This window comes from Thalia democratica, chromosome 4, assembly GCF_965202585.1.
Source record: "Thalia democratica chromosome 4, ktThaDemo2.hap1.1, whole genome shotgun sequence".
NCBI classification, from domain to species: domain Eukaryota; kingdom Metazoa; phylum Chordata; class Thaliacea; order Salpida; family Salpidae; genus Thalia; species Thalia democratica.
The window spans coordinates 2,188,919-2,216,515 of NC_139168.1; positions in this window are offsets into that span (position 1 = coordinate 2,188,919).

The following is a 27,597-nucleotide window of genomic DNA, read 5'->3' on the forward strand; positions in this document are numbered from 1 at the left end:
ATAACTAAATACCTAAAAAAATCGACTTTTTAATAAAGTTTTCGAATAAAATTAAAGCATATAGTTTATTTAAAAGGACTGCAAATACTTAGGTTATAATAAAATTATATTTATATAAATTAAATATAATTTGCAGCTGTACTAACGCGGATAAAAAAGAATAATTTATTGTAAATTGTCATCTTTTTAATTAACAGGTATACTGCATAAACGTATTACAATTCATTAAACAGTTATTGCTATATTTAAATATATAAAAAAAAAGCTAGTTAAACTTCATTCTATATAACAATTTATATAATGTATTAGTTTCTTGAATTCGATATGTGTATAATTTATAACTACAAACTTTCAAGTTAAGTACTTCCTATCCGGTATAAACACGTAGTTTTCTATAATCTGATTAAAATTTCTCTTTTATTTTGCTTTGTTTAACTGAAATTTGTCAAAAAATATTAAACTGTTGACGACTTTAAGCTCTAATATAGTAGCACATAAAATATTGTTTTTTAAACATATTTAAATTTTTCACGTACAAAATATACAAAAAAAAAGTGACACATAAATTTGATTTATTATCTGAAATTACAGTTTTACGATTTGTTTTATTCTTACAATTCTAAAAGGTTTTATTTAATTTTCGTTATTAGGTTTATATTGAAAATATGGTAAGTAATTAAAAATAAACTATGTATTCGGTGTTTCCTATTGTAGATTTGAGAGCAGTTAAGTGAACAGATTTGTCTTATATATGTTTATTTTAAAGTCTAAAAACCAGTTTATTTGATAACTTATGTTTTGAGAAAAATGTTGTAATCAAAAACTCTTTATGCTTTTATAAAACTGAACAATGTTTTTTTTTGTTAAAGGATTATCCACTATTTATTTCTTTTAAAAGTGCTAAAAAATGATTTTACAAACCCATTAGGGTAAATAGTTAAATTTCTAACTTAGGTTTCAATGTTTTAACTAAAAACTACTATAAAAAAATCTTAGTTAATTTTGTTTAGTTTTAAATTGATAAAATATGTAAAATACCTTTCACATGATTTAAACTTGCATAAAAATCTATTTTTCTAACATCCAATAAAAAATTTCTTTTTAGCTACGTATTTTTTTATTATCTGACATAAGTTGAATATTGACTGACATTAATCTTAAAAAACGAAACTGACTTTAAAGTCTTACTTAGTTTTATACAAATAGTTTTTCAAAAATATTCAAAATTTCCCATTTATCGTCTCATCACATAATTTGTGTATCATTATCTACCACTTCATGTTAAAATACAAAGAGAAGCAAAAAGTTTTTTTCAGTTGCTTGGTTACAAAAATTCCTATTTTTTGCACAATTTTTTTGGTATTTTCAGATAAAAATCAATTTCCGGATGAATTGAAGTTCTTTTCAAATTTGCTTTATATAAACTGACATAAATATATTAATACAGAAATTCTGCTACATATTTGTACATATTAACTTACAATATAAAACTTTCTGTTTTTAAAACTTTATTTGTAAGTTAAATAAAAAGTAGTATTTTGACTAAAACTGTATTTCTGAATTTTTTCTGTTTTTTTTCTGTTATAAATCGAAAAAAGAATTATTTCAACTTATCTATTTTATACAAAATCTTTTTATAAAAGAATGTTGTGAAAGAAATATTTTAAACATATATACATAAACCTATATTATTTTAAACGGGTTTTCAAAAAAGTTGGAAAATTTAAACACTTTTGCTAAAATTACGTGATTTTCGTGTTTTAACATAATTTTAATAAATTTTGTTTAAGAGGTCTTAGAAATGTATTTACTTATGTGTACTATAAAAACGTAGACAACATACTTCTATTGTTTTTTTCTGATATAATTATAGTAATTTTTTTTGTTGTTTTATTAGATTTTTTTTTTCAAAAAAACACTTTCGTAATTAAAACTGTTTTAGTTTTTATGCTTCAGTCATTTTTAAACTGAATTTACTGTTAAACAAAAAACCTTGTAAGTTTATTCAATTTATAGTTTCTAACTTTATTTAGTTGTTTTTCAGCTCATCAGTTTCGAAATAAAAAAGCAGGTATAACTTTGTAGAACATATCAAGATTAAAACAATAGCAAAATTTAGAGGAATATATTATAAAATCTTTAAATATTTAAAAATATATTTGCGTTTTACTCGTAACAAAAGTTTTGTTTTGTATACGAAAAACTTGTAGAACTTGTGAATGAATACCAACTCTTCATAAAAAACACATAAAAATTTTACTCTTTTTTCATGGTTTTCTTTAATTGTTTTAAACTAAAAGATAAAGGTTTGATTTGTAAATGTGTGAAGTATCAACCAAAGATTGTGTTGTAAATTAAAAACCATACTTGTAAAAAAATCACTAGTTAACGTATGAAAACCGGTATTTTTTTCAGGTCTAAATTCTAAAAAATAGTTTTAAAGAAATTTAAGAAAAATGTTGTAGGCTCAGATAAGGTTTAACGCATGTATCTATATAATAGAATGAATCTAAGTTAAGTATTTTGGTAATCTTTTGCAATATTTTTTTAACAAAGTTAAGTTAAAACTTTCGTTTTCGAAGTTATTACAGTTAATGTAAAAGTTATTTATTACATCCAAAAAATGTTTCTTTATTGTTAATTGAAGTAGTTTTTCAACTACTTTTATAAGTTAATGTACAATCTATCATTTTTATTTTTGAACTTTATTTTCAAAAAAAAAATTAAACTATGTTTATAAAATATTACAAAGTTTTTAAAATAACTACGTTAAAAAATAGCTTAGTTATGATTGCTATAAACTAGAAAGATAAGTGGTACACCATATAAAACTGATTTAATCAAACCAAAAGTAATTAAATTTAGTTTTAATTAATTATTTGTGTTTATTATAAACAAGATACAATTTTCAAAAAATTAACGTCTCACACAATATGTAAATTGTTAATATTTTTTACTATAGCTAATAATTGTGGTCTGTGTTTTAGTTGATAATTGCTATTTTTGCTTATTTTAACTTTGACTCAAAAATTTTATATTTATTAAAAAAAAAGTGTCATTTATTTTTAAAGTATTTATCGAAGTATTTATTATAAACTGAATATAAAGAAAGATGTTTACATGATTTAATGTACCAATTTCTTGCTAACAAACTATTAAAAAAAATGTTCATCAATATCTCAGATACTTTAAAGTTCAAAATAATATTCGAAAAAATAAATCTTTTGATGGTTAATTAGTCTAATAGTCTTTTACGTAGAACTTATAATTTCTTAAAAAAAGTATTTAATACAAATATCAATATTTTAGTATTTAATTTGTTAAAAAAATGAAACAGGAACGTAAGGGGTTAAAATGTTTTGTTTTATTTTAATTAATTGCGAAATTGTAAGAGAAATACAGAACTGTCAATAATTTACTTTCAAGAGGAAGTTTTTAGTATATTAAAAAAAAATTTCTCAAGTTTGCTAAGGATAAATATACATAAAAACAACAACTAAATATTACAAATTAACAAGGAAAATTTGTATTTATTTGTTACTTTATGCTACGTTTTTTTTCTACTTTTCAATGTTAGTTTGCAAGTACATATGAACAAAACACAATCTTACCATGAGATAAACGGAATTGTTAGCAAGTTCTTGTTAAACATGTAATACTGTTTTAAGAAGTATAACAAGTTTTAAAATGTATGATTGTAAAGTACTGGTTATAAAATGTTCATAAATAGCTCAGATACTTCAAAATTTAAAATAATATTCAGAAAAAATAAATATTTTAATGTACAATTAATCTGACAGTCTTTTACGTAATTCGTAGTCCTAATTTTTTTTTTAAAAGGTTTAAATAAAAATATAAACACTTCTCTATTTGCTTTGTTGTTAAGTTACAAATCAAAATATAAAGAGCGCCATGGATTAAAACATTTTAATTAATATTACAAATACGAATGCGAAATTATAGTGAAAATATACAAAAATCGGAAATTAACTTTAAAGAGCAAGGATTTTTAAAAACTATTATCTTAAGCTTGCTAAATATTAATGTAATTCAAATCTCTAACTGAATCCTATAACTTATAATGTAAACAGTTTTTTTTACTTTATAAAACTTTTTTCTTATTTTCATGAGTTTTTCGTTTAAGTTAACAAGCATATACAAAACAAAAGCTTATTATAAGATATTTTAGTAGGTTTAAAATATTAAAGACAGCTCAAAAAATTATATTACTTCTTAGCTGTATTATATAAAATTTTTAATTATTTTTTTTTCTAATCAGAAAACGTTAAATTGAAAAATGCTTGTAGCTTTATACCTATAATTGAAGCTTGGATTTATATTCTTAATTTAATGAGATAAATAAATGCTTCATGGGTAAAATACACTAATTAGGGTTTTAATGTGATCAATTATTTTTATTACTACAAATCTTTTCCAATGTTAGCATAAAATGTTTTCGAAAAAACAGCTTATACTCATAAAACCCTAGTATATTGTTGAATACTAAGGTTTTACTCTTTAATTAAAACAAACTTTGTTAATGTTTATAATTTAACATAAGTTAAGAAAAATCAAATTTATACATATTACAAATCTGCTTCACATTTTAAACTATCAAAAATCGAGTGTAATACAATTTTACATAAACTATATCACATAGAAAATTTGTAAGTACTTATGATAAATATAAACAGAAAATTAATTATTTAAGTTTAAAATTGTATGAAACTATTTTAGAGCTGTTTAAGAACTATAAAATATTTTGTTATGTTTTTAGCTCAATACAGTTTTCTATTTTTGTTTACACATGTTATTGCTTTTTTTAAAAATTATTAATTTTTCATTTCCATTTTTGTTATAACTTTTGTTTTAAAGTAGTTTACTACATACTTCATTTTTATTTTTATAAATTTAATTTATGTATATTAACTTGTAAATAAAACACAATCTAGTTTTTTCTTTATTTTGTTAAAACGTTTTAACAAGTCACAACATTATTCTAAAATTTTTGACCATAAAAAAATTAGTTAGTTTAATAATTTTTTAGCAGTTTTATGTCAAGTTTTATTTAATAAAAAGTTTAAAAATTTCATTGATCGTTTATTATCAACAAAATATCTTTTTGGGTTGAAAAAGCAATGCTTTTTATTAACATTAACGTCAATGAAAAATCATCTTTTATGATATCTATTATTAAAAGCATAGTTACAAATAAAAGTGCGACTTTATTTAGAACAAAACAAAATGTTTGTAAATACGAACGTGTGAGAACTTTGAAGATATATATCAGCATTTATGTGGTTAACCAATAATTAATTTTTAAACTATCACCCAAGTTAAAGTTAAAATTCTTTAACTTAAATTAGTAAAAACAAGTTTTCTAATACATGTTTAATATTAATATTAATTAAAAAGCTTCAAAAGTAATCACAGTTTGTAACCATCTACTTTATATACTAAAGTAGCAAAAGAATAGCTTTGTAAGTTCAGTGTTGTTTTGTAAATACAAAAGTGAGAAAAATAAGAAGAGATACCTCAATTTATGTGGCTAACCACAAAGTATTTAGAAATATGCAAGTTTTGACAAACAGCATTTTTGTTAGACATTAAAGACAGGAAACAATTTCAATCAATTTTTGTCATTTTGTATGGTCGTTTTTTATTACGTGTTTTACAAATAAAATAATATATTTTACAAACACGTCTACATAGTTACGTATATAATTAAATTAAGGTAAACCAGTAAAAAGAAAATATATTTTAGCAATTAAAAAAAAAAATTGATAGATTTTTTAATGTTCATAGTTTCAGGTTTTAAAAAAAATTATTAAAAAACAAAATTTATTGACTTAATTAAGTTTAACATAAACATTGTATAAAATTTGAAGATTCACAAATTAACAAACAGTTGAACTATACATTTTATTATCCCGATAAAAAAAGTTAATGTAGAAAGAGTGTAATAATAAAATTTAAACAACGCCAAAACTGTCATCATGATACAAACATTCAACAATTTTTGCTTTGCAATGAACAATTCTCAATTTGCATATTTTAGTGCTCAACACTTGCATATAAACAGCAGCGCCACCTATTAAAACTGAAGCCACTGCAACCACCAAGTGGTACACGGCATTGTGGTTAAAATTCACATTGGGACAGCTCGTCACGCATGATTGGAGAAGCACTTGCAGCAACGGGCCAATCACAATCAACCACGAACCGACTGTTTGTAATAATCTCGTGTTTTTGTAAGAAGCTGATAAGTTATACAGTTTGTTGGATATCTTGTTTTGTGGATTGTTTGATGTAATAAGAACAATTGATGAAATGACTGCATATAAAAGTGATGTGAAAAATATTGAAGCTGCTGGAATTTTCATAAGCCACATTTTACTTGTATCTAATAAATAAAAACCTTCCAAAGTTGTGTTTGAATCAATAATAAGTTCCAATAATTCGTTATTTTTGTTGTTTTCATCAATGTAAGATAACAGTCTGATTATTTCCAAGCTAGAAATTGCGCAGAAAATTAATAAACTACAAAAAACAAACAAAACTTTTACTACAACAAAATAGTTGTGAATAAATCTTTTTAAGCAAAAACTTGGTCTTGTAGGAATCTTTGAAACAACTAAACGAATTTGTGAGTTATCAGTCGAAGCTCTTAACCTTGATTGATCTAATTTTTCTATATTTTTCCACCTGACTTCATTTGAAACAACAAAATACGAAAGAATTACGAGAAACGCAGAAGTCAAACCAGCAAAAATACAAGCGACTGCCCACAAGCATCTCGAAGGAAGAAAAATATTTCTAGCAGTTTGGTTTGATTGAAAATTATTTCTACTGTCAACTTCCAACTAAATATCATGAACTTTTTTGTGAACAAGTCCCCAAACAGAAACATTAGAGAGTATGAGAACATTAACAATCCTGTGAGACAAGAAAGTTGTAAACTTTTGCTCTGAAATTTGTTAATTTGGATCTCTGAATCGTTTTCTTCAAAGTAATCAGAATTATTGTTCACTTTTGAAGATTTGTATTCGTTGTAAGATTTTTTGCTAAAAAACGAGTAAATCCAAATGGAAAAACTGAAAAATAACATGATAACTACAGCTATGTTATCAGTTATTATTGTTCCGATTGAATCATCTAAGTCGTATGGATACAAATCTTCTTGATTCATATTGGTAGTAATTGTGTAGTAACTTTAATTTATAAACTAAAAATGCTGTAATAAATTTAGAGGTTAAGTATTTCATTATTTATTAGTAGTTAGTTAAATTAAATAAATCAGTATTGACTAAAACTGAAAAACCTCAAGCTCAAGCTATAGTGATATCATGTACTTTAACATTATTAGATAAATTAGTTAATTTAAATTAATAATTAAAATTATTAGATAAAGCTCTTTTTAATATTATTTTAATGACAACCTCAGACTTTATTAGAAAAAAATATACAAAAAGTAGCAAAAATGTTAGACAAAATTAGTTTAAAAAACTATTATTTCGGTTTTAAATTTGGAAATAAAAGCGTATTTTTATTTTTTATTGACAGGTTTTTTTGCAAACTATTCTTTAACAGAATTTCAGTTTTTTTAAATAAAAACACATTATATAACATAACATATTATAACTTAAGATAAACAAAAACATACTTATAGGTGTAACACAATAAACATGTATATATCAAATAATTTAAACAAAAGATGCTTTCGAATTTTAATTCATACATTGGTGTAATAAAAAAAAACAACAAAATTGAATGCTTTTTTTAATAAAAAACTATCAATCATAAAACCAAACTTAAACAGTTTTTAATTTAGTGTAAACAATTTGGAATAACTTTGATAAATTAAGTGTTTTGGTTTTGAATTGTTTTTTAATACTGTATTATAACTTTCAATCTTTAATCATTTAGTTTTTTAGCATTTATGAATTTTATCTTTTACAAATAAAAAGATAGAACGAAACTTTTATTGTAGTTAAAATAAAATAACTCGTAAGTATTTATATAATTAAATTTTCAAAAACTGTTTTACAAACAAGTAAATATAACATTTCTATAAAAGTTTTAGTAAAACAATCATTTATATAAGCTGCTTAAGATAAACAGATTTATAAAATATAGTAGCTGCATTAATTTTAAAGCACTAGAAAAAATTTATTTTACTAAATTTCAATTTTATACAAAAATTTCAAAATTTTAATTGACTATAGGTTAATTGCTATCACTTGCTGTTTTTAAACTAAAATGTTTATATAATAATATTAATTTAAGAAAACAGTTTTAATATTTTGTTGAAGATAAACAGTTTTATAAAGTATAGCAGCTGTATTAGTTTTTTAATTTTATAGCACTATAAACAAAATTAATTTATTAATGTTCAACAATGATTACTAACATTGTAAAAATTTACTAAATTTTATTTTAGACTTATTGCTATAGCTTGTTGTTTTGTAACCGAAAACTGTATACATAATAAATAAAAAAACATAAAAACAGCTTAGTTCATACATAACTACTTGATTGTCTGAGTCTGTAAGCTGTTTAACAACTTGAAACACATATCTAATATAACACAGTAGTAAACTTTTTCCTTTATTTCGTAACTAAATACTTGGTCTAAAAAAAAGTTTTATGGTTTCAATTCACCTTCGGGCAATTTATTCTATCCATATTAACGCAATCTTAAATCATCAAATCAAAGTACGTAATATGGTGTTCTATTAGCGGTTAATATGTTTCATTAGAGTACAAAAAAAGTTGTGTATCTGAGGGAAATGTTTTATTTACAATTTGTAGTCATTAAAGTATCAGTCTCACAACTTATAATATATACTAATGTTTTCTAGTTGCTTAAAGCGTTTCAAAACATTCATAAAAAAATCAATAATTTGGAAAAATGTTTGTTTTACTATGATGTTAGCGACGGTAAAAATTTCTAGACAAGAGGTCAGATTTACTTTATTTTTTTTTCGCAAACCGGTCTTGTTAACGAAAGCTTTTGAGGGCTGTGTAACTTTATATTATGAAAAATAAACTTTTAGGCTAATCTTGAATAAAACAATAATTTAATAAAATACCTGTGTACTGATGACCAAATTATTAGCATTTTTAAACTGGCTTAAATCTGTTTGTTTTGTAGAAGTAGCTTATTAAACTATAAAACAAGTCGACGGCAAAAATTTCATTTTGTTTTATTTAATAATTTCTCATAAAACTAATTGACATTGTATTTCAACTTTTTTCTTTGATTTTAAAAACATGTTTTATAAAAAATGTGGTTGCATTGAGTTTTACTTTAAAGACTTCGGTTGTATAAGTAACTAAAACCAAACACGATCTTATGTAACAAGTTCAACCTCAATTAAAAATAGAAAACTAGTTTTAAACTGAGTTTTTAAACATGTAGTTTAAACATGAAATGCGTACCGACTAAATGCGTTTATTTTTGTAGCTGTCAGGTTTTGGATGGTTTTTGCAAAACTCGAATATACATTTAATTTTGTATGTATGTGTAAAATTCATAAAATATTGCTGATTAAACAATAAAAGTGTACTAAATAGATCAAATATAAATATCATTGCTTTTTTCAAAGTTATTTGTTTACTTGAATTCTTTTGTCGAACAACAAACACTTTTTATTAGTAAAAATGCAAGTCATAGAATGATGAGTTATCAATTTAAAGTCGTCAACATTTTTGCTTTTACAAATTTTTTTTAATTTAAAAATGACAAATTAGTAAAGAGAATCAAATTAAAAAAAGACTGAATTACGTCTTCAAATAAAATGTATCTAGAAATATTTAATACGTTTTGTAAACTGGTTTTTTTAACAGTTAGTTGAAAAATCTAAAACCAAATAACTGACAGAGCTGTCTTATGGTAAGAAATTTCACAAACAACCAAAATAAGTATTATTTGATTTCCATACAAGAATATTAATTGAATTAGTAAAAAATGTGCTAATAAATATTAGATTGAATTATTATTATTAACAGTTAAATATTAAGCTGCTAATTAAAAAAAAATATATAAAACTGTATTAAAAACAATACAAATCAAACAAATTTATTTAAATGTTCTTAGAACAAGTTGCAAGCTTTTACGTTTTTAAACTCGTGACTTTTAATTATACAATTGCAGCCACATAAATTCAGGCATTTAAAAATTTTAAATTTGCGGAGTTGTCATTAGTTTCTTTGAATTAAAAGACTTGTTAAGTGAAAATAAGTTTTAGAATTTTAACTTTCAGTACCTAATGTTTTACTTTTAATCTTTAAAGACGCTTTAATGCGGTTTTTAAAATTATATTTAGACATAAAAAAAAAGTTATTACTAAAAATGGATAAATTACAAAATACTAGGTTAAATATCTTCAATTTTAGTTATATATTGTAGCAACTCATCTTAGTATAATTTACATTTTAATAATTATTGTTTTACAATACTCTTGTAAAACTTGGTGATTAAAATTTAACTAAACACTTAGTGTTTACAGTTTGGATAAAATGTTCTAACTTTTTTGTTAGCTTATTGAACGACAAAATAAAATGCTCAAAATATTTGGTCTTAGGCCCTGGTGCACGAAGAACCCTTTATCTAGTCGTACTTTTCTTGGATACTTTTCAATGTGTTGTCCAGGATAACCTTAATAGTTCAAATACACAGAAAATATTAAGGATTTTAAAAATACTGCATAACTTTCAAGGATTTATTCTAATATTCAACACGGTAAGAGTATAGTACATATTTTACTCAGGACTAAACTAAGGTTATATACTATTTTTTTTTATAGAAAGAAGCTTAATATAAATGTCTCTATGTCAGCTTATAAAACCTTGCAACAAGTGTTTATTATTAAATCAAAATACGTAGAAAACATTTGTTTTTAAAAAATATTTGTATTTAAAGTTTGTATAAGTTGAAGCTAATATAAAAAATGAATGTTAAGACTTTAAAGATGTTAAAAATCTTGTTTTCAACGATTAATGTCAGTTAAGATAAAATTTTAGAGATAATTTAAGTTCAGAAAATAATTAAATACTTTTTAATACGTATATAGAACGTTTTTTAGCTCATTAAATTAAAATAATCTGTATATATCTGTTATATAAAATTATAAGGGTTTTTCCAACGTTTATTAAAAAATATATTAACAAAAATTCTTCAAAGTTTAAATAAATGTTTTTAAAGTTTTTTTATATTTTAAGAAATTAAACTTGTATATACTTTTTATTTTTAACTAAAAAAAATTAAATATCAATACTTTAAACAACTAAAATACTATTGTTTTTTTAATTTCACGTATTAAAACTTTTTTGTTTTAATGTTTAAATAAATATAAATTATAAAAAACTCTGACGCTTGCAACTTATTAATTAGCTTACATTAATAATTATTAAATAAAAATCATTTATTTAGTTTCAAAAAGTAGCTAATAGTTATTTAACTTAAGTTAAACCTGTAATTGTTAGATTCAAATTAAAAAAAAAAGGACTAAAATAAAAATAAGCTTGGTTGTTTTACTGTAGTCAACATTAATTGTTTTTGTTGTTTTCACACAAAAAGTTCATTTTTCGTATTTATGTACGAATTTACGAAGTAACGCTTGAGCATATCTTAAAAAGAAGTAAAAAAAATCGTTTTTAATAATTATAAGTTAAAAATTGAAATGATTACAATTAAAAACTATGTTTTAACTTACGTCTTTTAATATTATAACTTCTTCATACAACAAAAATTTAAACACAATTATAAAGTAGTTCAATTATTTAAAATCTTAACATGAAAGAGGTAGTTTATTTAGAACTTTTAAAGTTCTTAAAAAAGAATAAACTTTTACGTTTATAGTACAATTATTATTCTTATACTTTATACTAAGTTGCTTATAAGTAGAATGGAATCCTTTAAACAATTCATCAACAAGTATTTCTAAATCTAATACTAATTATTTTTATTGCGTTGTTTGAATTAGTTTCGTAATATAATCCATTTAAAGTACAAACTATATAATAAGTGTAATCACTTAACATACATAAAACAAAACAATATTATATGTAAAATATTTTAGTAATTGTTTAACATTATTTTTCTTCAACTTTTATGAAAAAAATAACTAAAAACCTATTTTTTTTAAATTTATAAAACTTCATAATTTTATTTCAAAATTTCCAAATGAAAAAACAGATTGTAATCTGATTTTCTTTAAGGGTATTTCCAGTTTTTTGTATAATTTATTTTATAATGTAACAATTTATAATATCTTTCAATTAGATAAATTAAAAGATTAAATCTACAATTTAAGTTCAGAAGAACACAAAATTATGTGATTTTTAGATAAAATACATTATAGTTGAAATTAAAAAATTAAAAGTACTTTCTGTGAATTTAAGTTCAGGAAATCACGAAATTATTTGATTTTTAGATAAATTACTTTACAACTAGTCTTATAAATTATTTGGAATATGTTATATAAATACTTAGTTTTAATGTTGTTTACTTTTTTGTATTATTCGATTTAAACAATTTCAATTAAATATATATCAAAATTTATGTTTACCTAACAAATATTTATTATTGTCAGTATATGGTTTTACAGTTGTTTGGTAAATTTAATAAATTTCATTATATAAAATAATATTTTTCATAAATACTGTATAAAATTAACATTTAACTAGTATATATTTAAAACTTTTAATAATACTTTCTAATAACAAATAACTGTTTTTTAAGACTGAAGTTGCTATAAACAAAGTTTTATATCGTATAAAGTTTTTTTTCTGAATTTTTGAGTTAAACATTTTATTTAGTACGGGATATTATGTTAATGTGACACGAAAGCAATAAAATTTTACAATTTTAAAATAATTTATAAATACTTAACTCATCAAAAAAATTTACAAGCCAAAAATTATTAAAACAACCTATATAATTTAATGACTAAGTCAGATTAACAGGTGAGTTAAGAAATATAATTTTTTCTAAATAATTATTTTTTAATTAACTTTTTTTTTAATAACATCACGTTAGTTGTGTTTACTTGTTAAAAAAGTAAAAGTAAGTAAAATATTTTTTTAATTTTATATATCGAAGAAGTAACTTGTTTAAAAATAAACTTACACTACCATATGAAATTATTTTGATGTCGTTTTTAAGTTTGATTAAAATCAAATACAAACTTTATTAAGAAATTGGATAACTTTTGTAAAAATAAAACAGACACATTACCCCATATGTACACTAAATTTAAAAATAAAAATTATTTTTATTTGCATTCTCTTAAGTTCAGACGTATTTAACACCTAATTATGTCAATTATGTTTGAAATTCCGAGGTTTGAAAAATTTCAAATACTAAAAATTGTTATAAAAGTAAACAAATAAATACACAGCTTTTACAAAACAAAAATGTTTTATTGAAATTTCCCGATCAAAGTCTAACTATAGATCGTCAGATCTTTAGCTTAATTTGAATGTTTTATAAACAAATAATAAGCTTCCGATGAAAAGAATATTATTAAGAAATTTAAATTGTTAGAATTTTATCTTTACAGAAAAAAAACTTAAATTTTCTTGGCTGCGCAAAAGAAAGGTTATTTATAACTAAATACCTAAAAAATTGACTTTTTAATAAAGTTTTCGAATAAAATTAAAGCATATAGATTAAATATAATTTGCAGCTGTACTAACGCGGATAAAAAATAATAATTTATTGCAAATTGTTATCTTTTTAATTAACAGGTATACTGCATAAACGTATTACAATTCATTAAACAGTTATAGCTATATTTAAATATATAAAAAAAAAGCTAGTTAAACTTCATTCTATATAACAATTTATATAATGTATTAGTTTCTTGAATTCGATATGTGTATAATTTATAACTACAAACTTTCAAGTTAAGTACTTCCTATCCGGTATAAACACGTAGTTTTCTATAATCTGATTAAAATTTCTCTTTTATTTTGCTTTGTTTAACTGAAATTTGTCAAAAAATATTAAACTGTTGACGAATTTAAGCTCTAATATAGTAGCACATAAAATATTGTTTTTTAAACATATTTAAATTTTTCACGTACAATATATACAAAAAAAAAGTGACACATAAATTTGATTTATTATCTGAAATTACAGTTTTATGATTTGTTTTATTCTTACAATTCTAATAGGTTTTATTTAATTTTTGTTATTAGGTTTATATTGAAAATATGGTAAGTAATTAAAAATAAACTATGTATTCGGTGTTTCCTATTGTAGATTTGAAAGCAGTTGAGTGAACAGATTTGTCTTATATATGTTTATTTTAAAGTCTAAAAACCAGTTTATTTGATAACTTATGTTTTGAGAAAAATGTTGTAATCAAAAACTCTTTATGCTTTTATAAAACTGAACAATGTTTTTTTTTTGTTAAAGGATTATCCACTATTTATTTTTTTTAAAACTGCTAAAAAATGATTTTACAAACCCATTAGGGTAAATAGTTAAATTTCTAACTTAGGTTTCAATGTTTTAACTAAAAACTACTATAAAAAAATCTTAGTTAATTTTGTTTAGTTTTAAATTGATAAAAAATGTAAAATACCTTTCACATGATTTAAACTTGCATAAAAATCTATTTTTCTAACATCCAATAAAAAATTTCTTTTTAGCTACGTATTTTTTTATTGTCTGACATAAGTTGAATATTGACTGACATTAATCTTAAAAAACGAAACTGACTTTAAAGTCTTACTTAGTTTTATACAAATAGTTTTTCAAAAATATTCAAAATTTCCCATTTATCGTCTCATCACATAATTTGTATATCATTATCTACCACTTCATGTTAAAATACAAAGAGAAGCAAAAAGTTTTTTTCAGTTGCTTGGTTACAAAAATTCCTATTTTTTTGCACAACTTTTTTGGTATTTTCAGATAAAAATCAATTTCCGGATGAATTGAAGTTCTTTTCAAATTTGCTTTATATAAACTGACATAAATATATTAATACAGAAATTCTGCTACATATTTGTACATATTAATTTACAATATAAAACTTTCTGTTTTTAAAACTTTATTTGTAAGTTAAATAAAAAGTAGTATTTTGACTAAAACTGTATTTCTAAATTTTTTCTGTTTTTTTTCTGTTATAAATCGAAAAAAGAATTATTTCAACTTATCTATTTTATACAAAAACTTTTTATAAAAGAATGTTGTGAAAGAAATATTTTAAACATATATACATAAACCTATATTATTTTAAACGGGTTTTCAAATAAGTTGTAAAATTTAAACACTTTTGCTAAAATTACGTGATTTTCGTGTTTTAACAAAATTTTTAATAAATTTTGTTTAAGAGGTCTTAGAAATGTATTTACTTATGTGTACTATAAAAACGTAGACAACATACTTCTATTGTTTTTTTCTGATATAATTATAGTAATTTTTTTGTTGTTTTATTAGATTTTTTTTTTCAAAAAAACACTTCCGTAATTAAAACTGTTTTAGTTTTTATGCTTCAGTCATTTTTAAACTGAATTTACTGTTAAACAAAAACCTTGTAAGTTTATTTAATTTATAGTTTCTAACTTTATTTAGTTGTTTTTCAGCTAATCAGTTTCAAAATAAAAAAGCAGGTATAATTTTGTAGAACATATCAAGATTAAAACAATAGCAAAATTTAGAGGAATATATTATAAAATCTTTAAATATTTAAAAATATATTTGCGTTTTACTCGTAACAAAAGTTTTGTTTTGTATACGAAAAACTTGTAGAACTTGTGAATGAATACCAACTCTTCATAAGAACACATAAAAATTTACTCTTTTTTCATAGTTTTCTTTGATTGTTTTAAACTTAAAGATAAAGGTTTGATTTGTAAATGTGTGAAGTATCAACCAAAGTTTGTGTTGTAAATTAAAAACCACACTTGTAAAAAAATCACTAGTTAACGTATGAAAACCGGTATTTTTTTCAGGTCTAAATTCTAAAAAATAGTTTTAAAGAAATTTAAGAAAAATGTTGTAGGCTCAGATAAGGTTTAACGCATGTATCTATATAATAGAATGAATCTAAGTTAAGTATTTTGGTAATCTTTTGCAATATTTTTTTAACAAAGTTAAGTTAAAACTTTCGTTTTCGAAGTTATTACAGTTAATGTAAAAGTTATTTATTACATCCAAAAAATGTTTCTTTATTGTTAATTGAAGTAGTTTTTCAACTACTTTTATAAGTTAATGTACAATCTATCATTTTTATTTTTGAACTTTATTTTCAAAAAAAAAATTAAACTATGTTTATAAAATATTACAAAGTTTTTAAAATAACTTTGTTAAAAAATAGCTTAGTTATGATTGCTATAAACTAGAAAGATAAGTGGTACACCATATAAAACTGATTTAATCACACCAAAAGTAATTAAATTTTTGTTTTACTTAATTATTTGTGTTTATTATAAACAAGATACAATTTTCAAAAAATTAACGTCTCACACAATATGTAAATTGTTAATATTTTTTACTATAGCTAATAATTGTGGTCTGTGTTTTAGTTGATAATTGCTGTTTTTGATTTTTTGCTGAACTTTGACTCAAAAATTTTATATTTATTAAAAAAAATGTCATTTATTTTTAAAGTATTTATCGAAGTATTTATTATAAACTGAATATAAAGAAAGATGTTTACATGATTTAATGTACCAATTTCTTGCTAACAAACAATTAAAAAAAAATGTTCATCAATATCTCAGATACTTTAAAGTTCAAAATAATATTCGAAAAAATAAATCTTTTGATGGTTAATTAGTCTAATAGTCTTTTACGTAGAACTCATAATTTCTTGAAAAAAGTATTTAATACAAATATCAATATTTTAGTATTTACTTTGTTAAAAAAAAATGAAACAGGAACGTAAGGGGTTAAAATGTTTTGTTTTATTTTGATTAATTGCGAAGTAGTAAGAGAAATACAGAACTGTCAATAGTTTACTTTCAAGAGGAAGTTTTTAGTATATTAAAAAAAAATTTCTCAAGTTTGCTAAGGATAAATATACCTAAAAACAACAACTAAATATTACAAATTATCAAGGAAAACTTGTTCATATTTGTTACTTTATGCGACGTTTTTTTTTCTACTTTTCAATTTGAGTTTGCAAGTTCATATGAACAAAACACAAACTTACCATGAGATAAACAGAATTGTTAGCAAGTTCTTGTTAAACATGTAATACTGTTTTAAGAAGTATAACAAGTTTTAAAATGTATGATTGTAAAGTACTGGTTATAAAATGTTCATAAATAGCTCAGATACTTTAAAATTTAAAATAATATTCAAAAAAAATAAATATTTTAATGTACAATTAATCTGACAGTCTTTTACGTAATTCGTAGTCCTAATTTTTTTTTTAAAAGGTTTAAATAAAAATATAAACACTTCTCTATTTGCTTTGTTGTTAAGTTACAAATCAAAATATAAAGAGCGCCATGGATTAAAACATTTTAATTAATATTACAAATACGAATGCGAAATTATAGTAAAAATATACAAAAATCGGAAATTAACTTTAAAGAGCAAGGATTTTTAAAAACTATTATCTTAAGCTTGCTAAATATTAATGTAATTCAAATCTCTAACTAAATTCTATAACTTATAATGTATACAGTTTTTTTTACTTTATAAAACTTTTTTCTTATTTTCATGAGTTTTTCGTTTAAGTTAACAAGCATATACAAAACAAAAGCTTATTATAAGATATTTTAGTAGGTTTAAAATATTAAAGACAGCTCAAAAAAATTATATTACTTCTTAGCTGTATTATATAAAATTTTTTAATTATTTTTTTTTTCTAATCAGAAAACGTTAAATTGAAAAATGCTTGTAGCTTTATACCTATAATTGAAGCTTGGATTGATAATCTTAATTTAATGAGATAAATAAATGCTTCATGGGTAAAATACACTAATTAAGGTTTTAATGTGATCAAATATTTTTATTACTACAAATCTTTTCCAATGTTAGCATAAAATGTTTTCGAAAAAACAGCTTATACTCATAAAACCCTAGTATATTGTTGAATACTAAGGTTTTACTCTTTAATTAAAACAAACTTCGTTAATGTTTATAATTTAACTTAAGTTAAGAAAAATCAAATTTATACATATTACAAATCTGCTTCACATTTTAAACTATCAAAAATCGAGTGTAATACAATTTTATATAAAATATATCACATAGAAAAATTGTAAGTACTTATGATAAATAAAAACAGAAAATTAATTATTTAAGTTTAAAATTGTACGAAACTATTTTAGAGCTGTTTAAGAAGTATAAAATATTTTGTTATCTTTTTAGCTCAATACAGTTTTCTATTTTTGTTTACACATGTTATTGCTTTTTTTGAAAAGTATTAATTTTACATTTCCATTTTTGTTATAACTTTTGTTTTAAGGTAGTTTACTACATACTTCATTTTTATTTTTATAAATTTAACTTATGTATATTAACTAGTAAATAAAACACAATCTAGTTTTTTGTTTATTTTGTTAAAACGTTTTAACAAGTCATAACATTATTCTAAAATTTTTGACCATAAAAAATTAGTTAGTTTAATAATTTTTTAGCAGTTTTATGTCAAGTTTTATTTAATAAAATGTTTAAAAATTTCATTGATCGTTTAATATCAACAAAATATCTTTTTGGGTTGAAAAAGCAATGCTTTTTATTAACATTAAATCAATGAAAAATCATCTTTTGTGATATCTATTATAAAAAGCATAGTTACAAATTAAAGTGCGACTTTATTTAGAACAAAACAAAATGTTTGTAAATACGAACGTGTGAGAACTTTGAAGATATATATCAGCATTTATGTGGTTAACCAATAATTAATTTTTAAACTATCACCCAAGTTAAAGTTTAAATTCTTTAATTTAAATTAGTAAAAACAAGTTTTCTAATACATGTTTAATATTAATATTAATTAAAAAGCTTCAAAAGTAATCACAGTTTGTAACCATCTACTTTATATACTAAAGTAGCAAAAGAAAAGCTTTGTAAGTTCAGTGTTGTTTTGTAAATACAAAAGTGAGAAAAATAAGAAGAGATACCTCAATTTATGTGGCTAACCACAAAGTATTTAGAAATATGCAAGTTTTGACAAACAGCATTTTTGTTAGACATTAAAGACAGGAAACAATTTCAATCAATTTTTGTCATTTTGTATGGTCGTTTTTTATTACGTGTTTTACAAATAAAATAATATATTTTACAAACACGTCTACATAGTTACGTATATAATTAAATTAAGGTAAACCAGTAAAAAGAAAATATATTTTAGCAATTAAAAAAAAAAATTGATAGATTTTTTAATGTTCATAGTTTCAGGTTTTAAAAAAATTTATTAAAAAACAAAATCTATTGACTTAATTAAGTTTAACATAAACATTCTATAAAATTTGAAGATTCACAAATTAACAAACAGTTGAACTATACATTTTATTATCCCGATAAAAAAAATTAATGTAGAAAGAGTGTAATAATAAAATTTAAACAACGCCAAAACTGTCATCATGATACAAACATTCAACAATTTTTGCTTTGCAATGAACAATTCTCAATTTGCATATTTTAAAGCTCAACACTTGCATATAAACAGCAGCGCCACCTATCAAAACTGAAGCCACTGCAACCACCAAGTGGTAGACGGCATTGTGGTTAAAATCCACATTGGGACAGCTCGTCACGCATGATTGGAGAAGCACTTGCAGCAACGGGCCAATCACAATCAACCACGAACCGACTGTTTGTAATAATCTCGCTTTTTTGTAAGAAGCTGATAAATTATACAGTTTGTTGGATATCTTGTTTTGTGGATTGTTTGATGTAATAAGAACAATTGATGAAATGACTGCATATAAAAGTGATGTGAAAAATATTGAAGCTGCAGGAATTTTCATAAGCCACATTTTACTTGTATCTAAGAAATAAAAACCTTCCAAAGTTGTGTTTGAATCAATAAGAAGTTCCAATAATTCGTTATTTTTGTTGTTTTCATCAATGTAAGATAACAGTCTGATTATTTCCAAGCTAGAAATTGCGCTGAAAATTAATAAACTACAAAAAACAAACAAAACTTTTACTACAACAAAATAGTTGTGAATAAATCTTTTTAAGCAAAAACTTGGTCTTGTAGGAATCTTTGAAACAACTAAACGAATTTGTGAGTTATCAGTCGAAGCTCTTGACCTTAATTGATCTAATTTTTCTATATTTTTCCACCTGACTTCATTTGAAACAACAAAATACGAAAGAATTACGAGAAACGCAGAAGTCAAACCAGCAAAAATACAAGCGACTGCCCACAAGCATCTTGAAGGAAGAAGAATATATCTCGCAGTTTGATTTGATTTAAAATAATTCCCACTGTCAACTTCTAACTCGATATCATGAACTTTTTTATGAACAAGTCCCCCAAACATAAACATTAGAGCGTATGAGAACATTACAAATCCTGTGATAAAAGAAAGTTGTAAACTTTTGCTCTGAAATTTGTTTATTTGAATTTCTGAATCGTTTTCTTCGAAGTAGTCAGATTTTTTGTTCATTTTTGAAGATTTGTTTTTGTTGTAAGATTTTTTGTTAATAAACGAGTAAATCCAAATAGAAAAGCTGAAAAATAACATGATAACTGCAGCTATGTTATCAGTTATTATTGTTCCAATTGAATCATCTAAGTCGTATGGATACAAATCTTGTAATGTCATTTCGGTAGAAATTGTTTACCAACAATGTATATGAACTCAAAATTCTGTAACAAAACTTGAGTTTTATCATTAGTTTAATTATAAATGATAAATGTTCATTAATATATCATGTTTAGCCGAAAATTTATAACTCTAAAATATACTGATATCATATTTTAAGATGTTAAACAAAGCATCTGAGAAATTAAATTTGAATACATAAAGCATGGCAATATTGTCATACAAAAATAGTTTTTACAAAAACTATATGCATTTAAAAGTTTTCAAATGAAAACTTATTTTAATTGACGGGTTTTTTAATAAATTAATTATTAACAATATTTGAAACATTTTAACTAAAAAACTATATATCATAACATGTCAGAAGTTAGTAAAAACAAAAAAAAAAAAAGATAAAGGTAAAATAAAAGCTTCATTTTTAATTTCAAAATTGGTGTAAAAATAAAACACATAAAACACTATAATTAATTTCTTATTGTAGTACAAGGTTACCAATCAGATAAAGAATTTTAAACAGCTTTTTTATTGGTCTAAACAGTTTGAAAAAAACCTTGATAAATTAAGTGTTTTAACTATGAACTATTCATTTAATATTGTATTCTGACTTTGTATCTTTTATCATTAAGTTGTTTTAGCATTTATGAAGTTTATCTTTTGCATATAAAAACATACAACAGAAAAATAAGTGTAACTCACAACAATAAACTAGTAAGTATTTGTACAATTAAATTAAAAAAAAGCTATTTCACAATCAAATAAAATAAAGTTCTGTATAATTATATTATCTCTATAAAATATTACGTATTTTTCTTAGGACAAAAATGTTTATAAAGTATTGCAGCTTTATTAATCTCAAAGCATTAAAAATAAATAATTTACTAAAATTCGATAATGATTAATAATATTAAACATTTTTACTGAAATAAATTTTGAACTAATTGCTATAGCCTGTCGTTTTGTAACCGAAAACTGTATATCTAATAAATAAAAATAAACTTTAGAGAGAGTTTAGTTTGTACAACGCTAGCTCATAGTATGAGTCTGTAAACTGTTTAACAAATAGAAAAACATATCTAATGTAATAGAGTATAATACTTTTTTTTTTTTTTTTGCTTTACTAAATACTTCAATAAAGAAAAAATTTTATGGTTTCAATTCACCTTCAGGCAATGTATTCTATCCGTATTAACACAATGTTAAATCATTACATCAAAGTACGTATTATGATGTTCTATAAGCGGGTAAAATGTTTCAAACGATAATAAAAATTATCTAAAAAAATTTTAATGATTTTAAAATGATCTTATTACAAAAAAAATATGAAAAACAGTATTTAATTGTTTTATCTTTTGGATTGCAATCTAAAAGCATGCAATATAAAATTGCGGTTTAATTGCATTTAGGGTTTAAACTATTTAATTGTATAACCAGCAAATACTAAACATGAACTTTTATAAGAATTATAATCTTATTTGAAATTAGTTTTTAATAGGAAACACACCTAACTTTATGTCTAATAGTAAACAGTTAATGTTTAAGTTTTTTCTACAATTTGATTTATAGTATTTACGTCATTTATATATAACATTAAATTCTTTTGTTTTTTTTTTATGCGACAAAAACTTAACTAATTTATCATAGTTTATCGATGAATTTTATAAAACCTTGCTACTAACTATTATTAATTTGAAAATGCTTTTTATTGTCAGTTAATAAAACTAAATTTTTTATGTTTATTTTATGTGAAATTTTGATGAATTTATGTGTTACAGTCTAAAGAATATTGTGCTCAAAAATTCGGAAGTTTTATTTACTTATAACATATTTCTTATATATTTAAATTTATACTTTTCTTTGTTAAACAAAAACTAAAATTTCACAACTACTTCAATACTGTTATACTAACAAATTAAAGAAACTTTAACCTGTTTTAAATCTTTAGAAAACATTTGATACTTTTTTTTCATACTAACTGTTTAAGTATTTTGTTTGAAAATATGTAGATAAAACTATCATTTGTTGTAATTATATACAAACTATATTATTAACAAAAAAAAAATATTATACAATTATACTGAAAATAACACTGCAGATGATTAGAAGCTAAACAAAATTGACTAACATTAAAAACGTTTAACATTTTTGCACTTGAAATTTTTGTCTTAGACATTAATGTCTGCTTTAAAAACCGTTCTAAAACGTTGATCGTATTAAACTACAAGTAGAACTACATAAGCTAAATATTAGTATACACAATATAAAAACGAAGATTTACATAAATCCGATATACGTTATGTTTTTTGAAATTTACGTATATAAAGTTTCATGTAATAGTAATATTAACTATCACTTTTAATAGATGTTTCGTTTAAAAGTAAATAGTAAAATAAATTTTTATTGTTAGTTGTTTTTTTACTTTTGAAGTTTTGTCAAATATCTAAATAAAAACAAAAATATAAAAGTTTAACATAAAAATTAAGTAGTTTTCACAAAAGTTTTTGTTTAAATACTACATTTTGTTTCATGTTCATAATCTTTCAATTAAAACTACCAAGTAGTATTAAGTTATTATATTTAGATTGTAAGTAGATTATGGTTTTATTTTGTATAAAATGGTTAATTTTACTTTAAATTATATAAAATTGCTGTTTGTACAACAACGTGAACATGTTTTAGTACATAAAAAACTGTTTCGTAATGTTTTAGATTTCTGAAAAACTATTTTAAATTAAATGTATAGTATGATAAATGTAATTCTATTTTTTAAACTTAATAAAGAATTTTAAACTGTGTTATGTTACTTAAACACTTTTGAGAATTTTAGAAAAATCAAATCGACTGTACAAGTAATTAGTTATTAAAAATCGAAAATTTTTTGGGATTACAAACAAAAGGAATTTTGGTTATGTTTATGATTAAAGTTAAATAAAATTGACAGTACTTTTTTTAATCAAAAATCAAATATGGTTTAACCTATACTTAATCTAACGATAACATTTTGTACTTTTATTTCTTGATAACTGTTTGAATATTTTCGTACGTAAACTTGGAGATAAAACAACCATTACACTATAGTTGTATTGAAAACTATGTTTGAAATCATATAAAATAAATGTTAAATAACATTTAGTGTGAAACTATGAAACAAGCACAAAATGTGTATTGGTCTAATTTGAATTTTGCACCTGACTATTTTGCACAACTTTTTTTTTTCAGACATAAACGTCTGCTTTCTATAACTTTGATCGCATTAAACTATTAATAAGATTACAATTAAACATATATATATATATATATTTATATATATATATATATAATTAGAATTAAGTTATTTAACTTAATAAATTAAATTTTTCACACTGAGCCCACCTTGAGGGCTTTGTTAATAAAAAGGTTTATTCAAAGATGCAAAACTCGAAGAACTCAAGTTTCGTGATTACTCACTCATCAGCTTCAAAACAACTTTAAAAATTTTAAAGTTGTTTTGAAGCTGATGAGTGAGTAATCACGAAACTTGAGTTCTTCGAGTTTTGCATCTTTGAATAAACCTTTTTATATATATATATATATATTTTATTACAAAGAAGGTTCAAAAGTGTTATAAGGCAAGTTATTATGATGAAAACGTAAAAAAAATTGTGTTAATTTTTAGCTAAGTTTTAAAGTTTTACCTTCAGATTACGACAGTAAGAAAAAGTAGAATTTTGTTTAAACATAACTACTTTAACATATATATTTTTTTGTTATGAAACTTGCTTTGTTACCTTCAGTTAAATTTACAACTTATAAGTATCGATAGTGTAAAAAACTTTTAAAACTAGAGAATTAAAAAAAACTTAAAAACTAAAACTGATTTAAAGAAATAATGTAGCATTATCAAGTCTGAATTAATTAAAAACTTTTAAAGAGTACAAAAATATAACTTTGAGGGGAGTAAACAAAAGTCTATGCATTAGAAACGTGTTAAATGCATTCTTACAAATAACTTACAGAAAACAACCTTATATTATCTAATAAAGCAAATTATATATAACTTATAATTAATTGTTCACATTTTAATGTGTAACATTAGCATACTAGTTCTGCATAAAGTTCATATTATAAAACTAAATACAAAATAATATTAACTTTAATTTATAAGTAAATTATCTTTTAAACTAAATCATAAACTAAAAATAATGTTTAAATTTTTATAAGGTAGATATTAATTTGATTGTTTATCTGTATAGGTATATTTTAAAAACTACATAAAAAAAAGGTGATTGATATCTAAAACTTGGTAAAACTTACGTAACTTATATTTAGTATTTTAATAGTACTTGTACTTAAACTATTAGTAGGAAAGATATAATTTAATCTGAAAAATTAGACCAAAATTTTTTTATAGAAGTAAGTTTTTTTTTAGAATGATAAAACAAATTTATACGCCTCAAAGTTAATTTTTGTTTAATATTAAGGTGAAAACTGAACAAGCTTGGTAAGATACAATTTATGTGTTTGTACATTCATTTCAATATCAAATTAGATAACTCTCAGTTAAATGACATCAAATAAGATAAGAAGTTTTATAAGATAACAGTAAACTACGTATTTATATCGAGTAGAAAGTTATTTGATCTAGAATAATGTACTTATAAACTATATGCATATCAAATGATGAAAAGTTATCACATTTTATATATCGTTTTATAGATTAAATTAAACTAGCGTTTTTATCATACATTTAAATATAGTATTAACTGTTGCGTGAAATCTAATACGTTTATGCAGTATACCTACTTATTAAAAACCATGAAAAAATAATAAATAATTTGTTTTTATTTACTTAGCCAGTAGAGCTGCCAGTTTTTTTAATTGTTTATATAAAACTTTAGTATAATCTAAATATATGCTGGTGTTTTAAATAAACTATATTAAATTAAGAAAAAAATTAATAAAGATTTGAATTTTTTAAATATTTAGGGTATAAATAACCTTTATGTTGCACAAAATGACGAAAAAAAAAAAAAAAAACGATTTTTTGCTTCTCAAGTTAGTTTTCACAAATCAACCACATCAAAAAAACCTCTTTACTTTGGAAGTATATTGTGTATTTTAAAACAATTTAGATGAGCCTAAGGTCTGGTGAGTTGGAATGAGACTTTAATCGGGAAGTTTTAATATAAAATTGTTTAAGTAACGTTTGCTATTTTTAAGAGAAATCCACACTAATCGAAAATTTTTAAACCTCGGAATTTTAAATCAAACTGACGTAATAAGAAATTAAAAAACCTGAAACTTTGAAAAAATTTATCAAAGCAGTTTTAATAGGTTTAAAACTGTTTCAAATGTTTAGAGTTATGTTTCTTTGTAATATATAAAAAAACAAAAGTTCTAATTTTTTAATAAAATCTACTACGAAAAATAGTATTTTTAAGATTATTTTTTTAGAAAAGTTGCTTATTTAATACGTAAGTTTGTCGATTTTTTTTTAGTATTATTAGTGCTTTAAGTTTTAATAAAAATATGTGTAGTTGGTTTGAATTAAGTAAACAAATAAAAAAAAGTAAATAACAATGTACTAACGTAAACGATATTAACGCTGCTCTTTTATACTAAACGGACTTGTCAATTAATACAACTCATCCATTAAATTAGATCATACTATTGACTAGTTTATGCTTAAGAATTATTTAATTAACCAAGTCATATTATTTATTTATTAGTAAACATAACATGTACAATTTTTTACAGGTTAGATGAGCATAAATAACGGGTACTATATGAAACAGTTCAAACTAGAATAAAAATTGTACTAAGTTTAGTGCAGTTTCAGCTTTAAAAATGATATGTTTGTTATGTATCATTAAAAAATTCCGTAAAGTATATAAGTACATAATACCATAAATTTTAGACTATATTTTCAGTATTATTTATTAAGGTTTTTTTTTAATTTACAAATTATTTTTTAAACAATATATTGAAAATGTGCGATATTGACATAAACTCTAATAAAAACTTTTGATTGAGACTATACGTTACTGAATAATGCTGAAATAAAACAAATATAAAGTTTAGTATAATTAAAACAAAATCCAAATAGTTTATAAAACGAACAGAAAATGTTATATATGAAAATCGAAAAATAATAAGTAGTTATGTTGTTTCCATATTCTTAAATTACAGAAAACAGTAAACAGTTTTTACTTTGTAGAATTAATCTTTTAAATTATTCAATTTTAACATATTATAATTCGTTACACAAAGCAATAATTTATACAAAAATCTGTAAATACCCAGTAATAAAATTTAAGCATAACAAATTACAATAGATATTTGTTTTTTATTTAAAAATTTTGATAAATTTTTTATCTTTATTTTGCAAAAAAATAGTTTTTTATCTTTAGTTTCATATTAAAAAAAAACTTTAATTGTTACAAAGTCAGAAAACTATTGCATACAATGTTTAAATACATTTGTTTATGTTAAGTGTTTAGTTTTATTTATGAAGTTGCTAATTTGTATTTATCATATCACTAAATTATTTCAAACCAATCTAAATCGCGCAAAAATAATTAAATTTTTTTTCAGGTTTTACGTTTACTGAATTGTTAAAATTCTTTTATTAAATAAGATTTACGAACAACTAAATATAAAATTATCTTAAATAATTGTATAAAAAATGTTTAAGTGTACTCCAAAACTTTCAAGTAAATTAACTTATTGATCTCCTACAGTGTTGTGCTTTTTATAAAATCGGACTATTTTCAGATTTGTTTAGATTTATACTGTTTGAAGATTTTTAATATATATATATATAGTTAACTTTACATAAACTCTACACATAAGTCATAACTGACATTAATC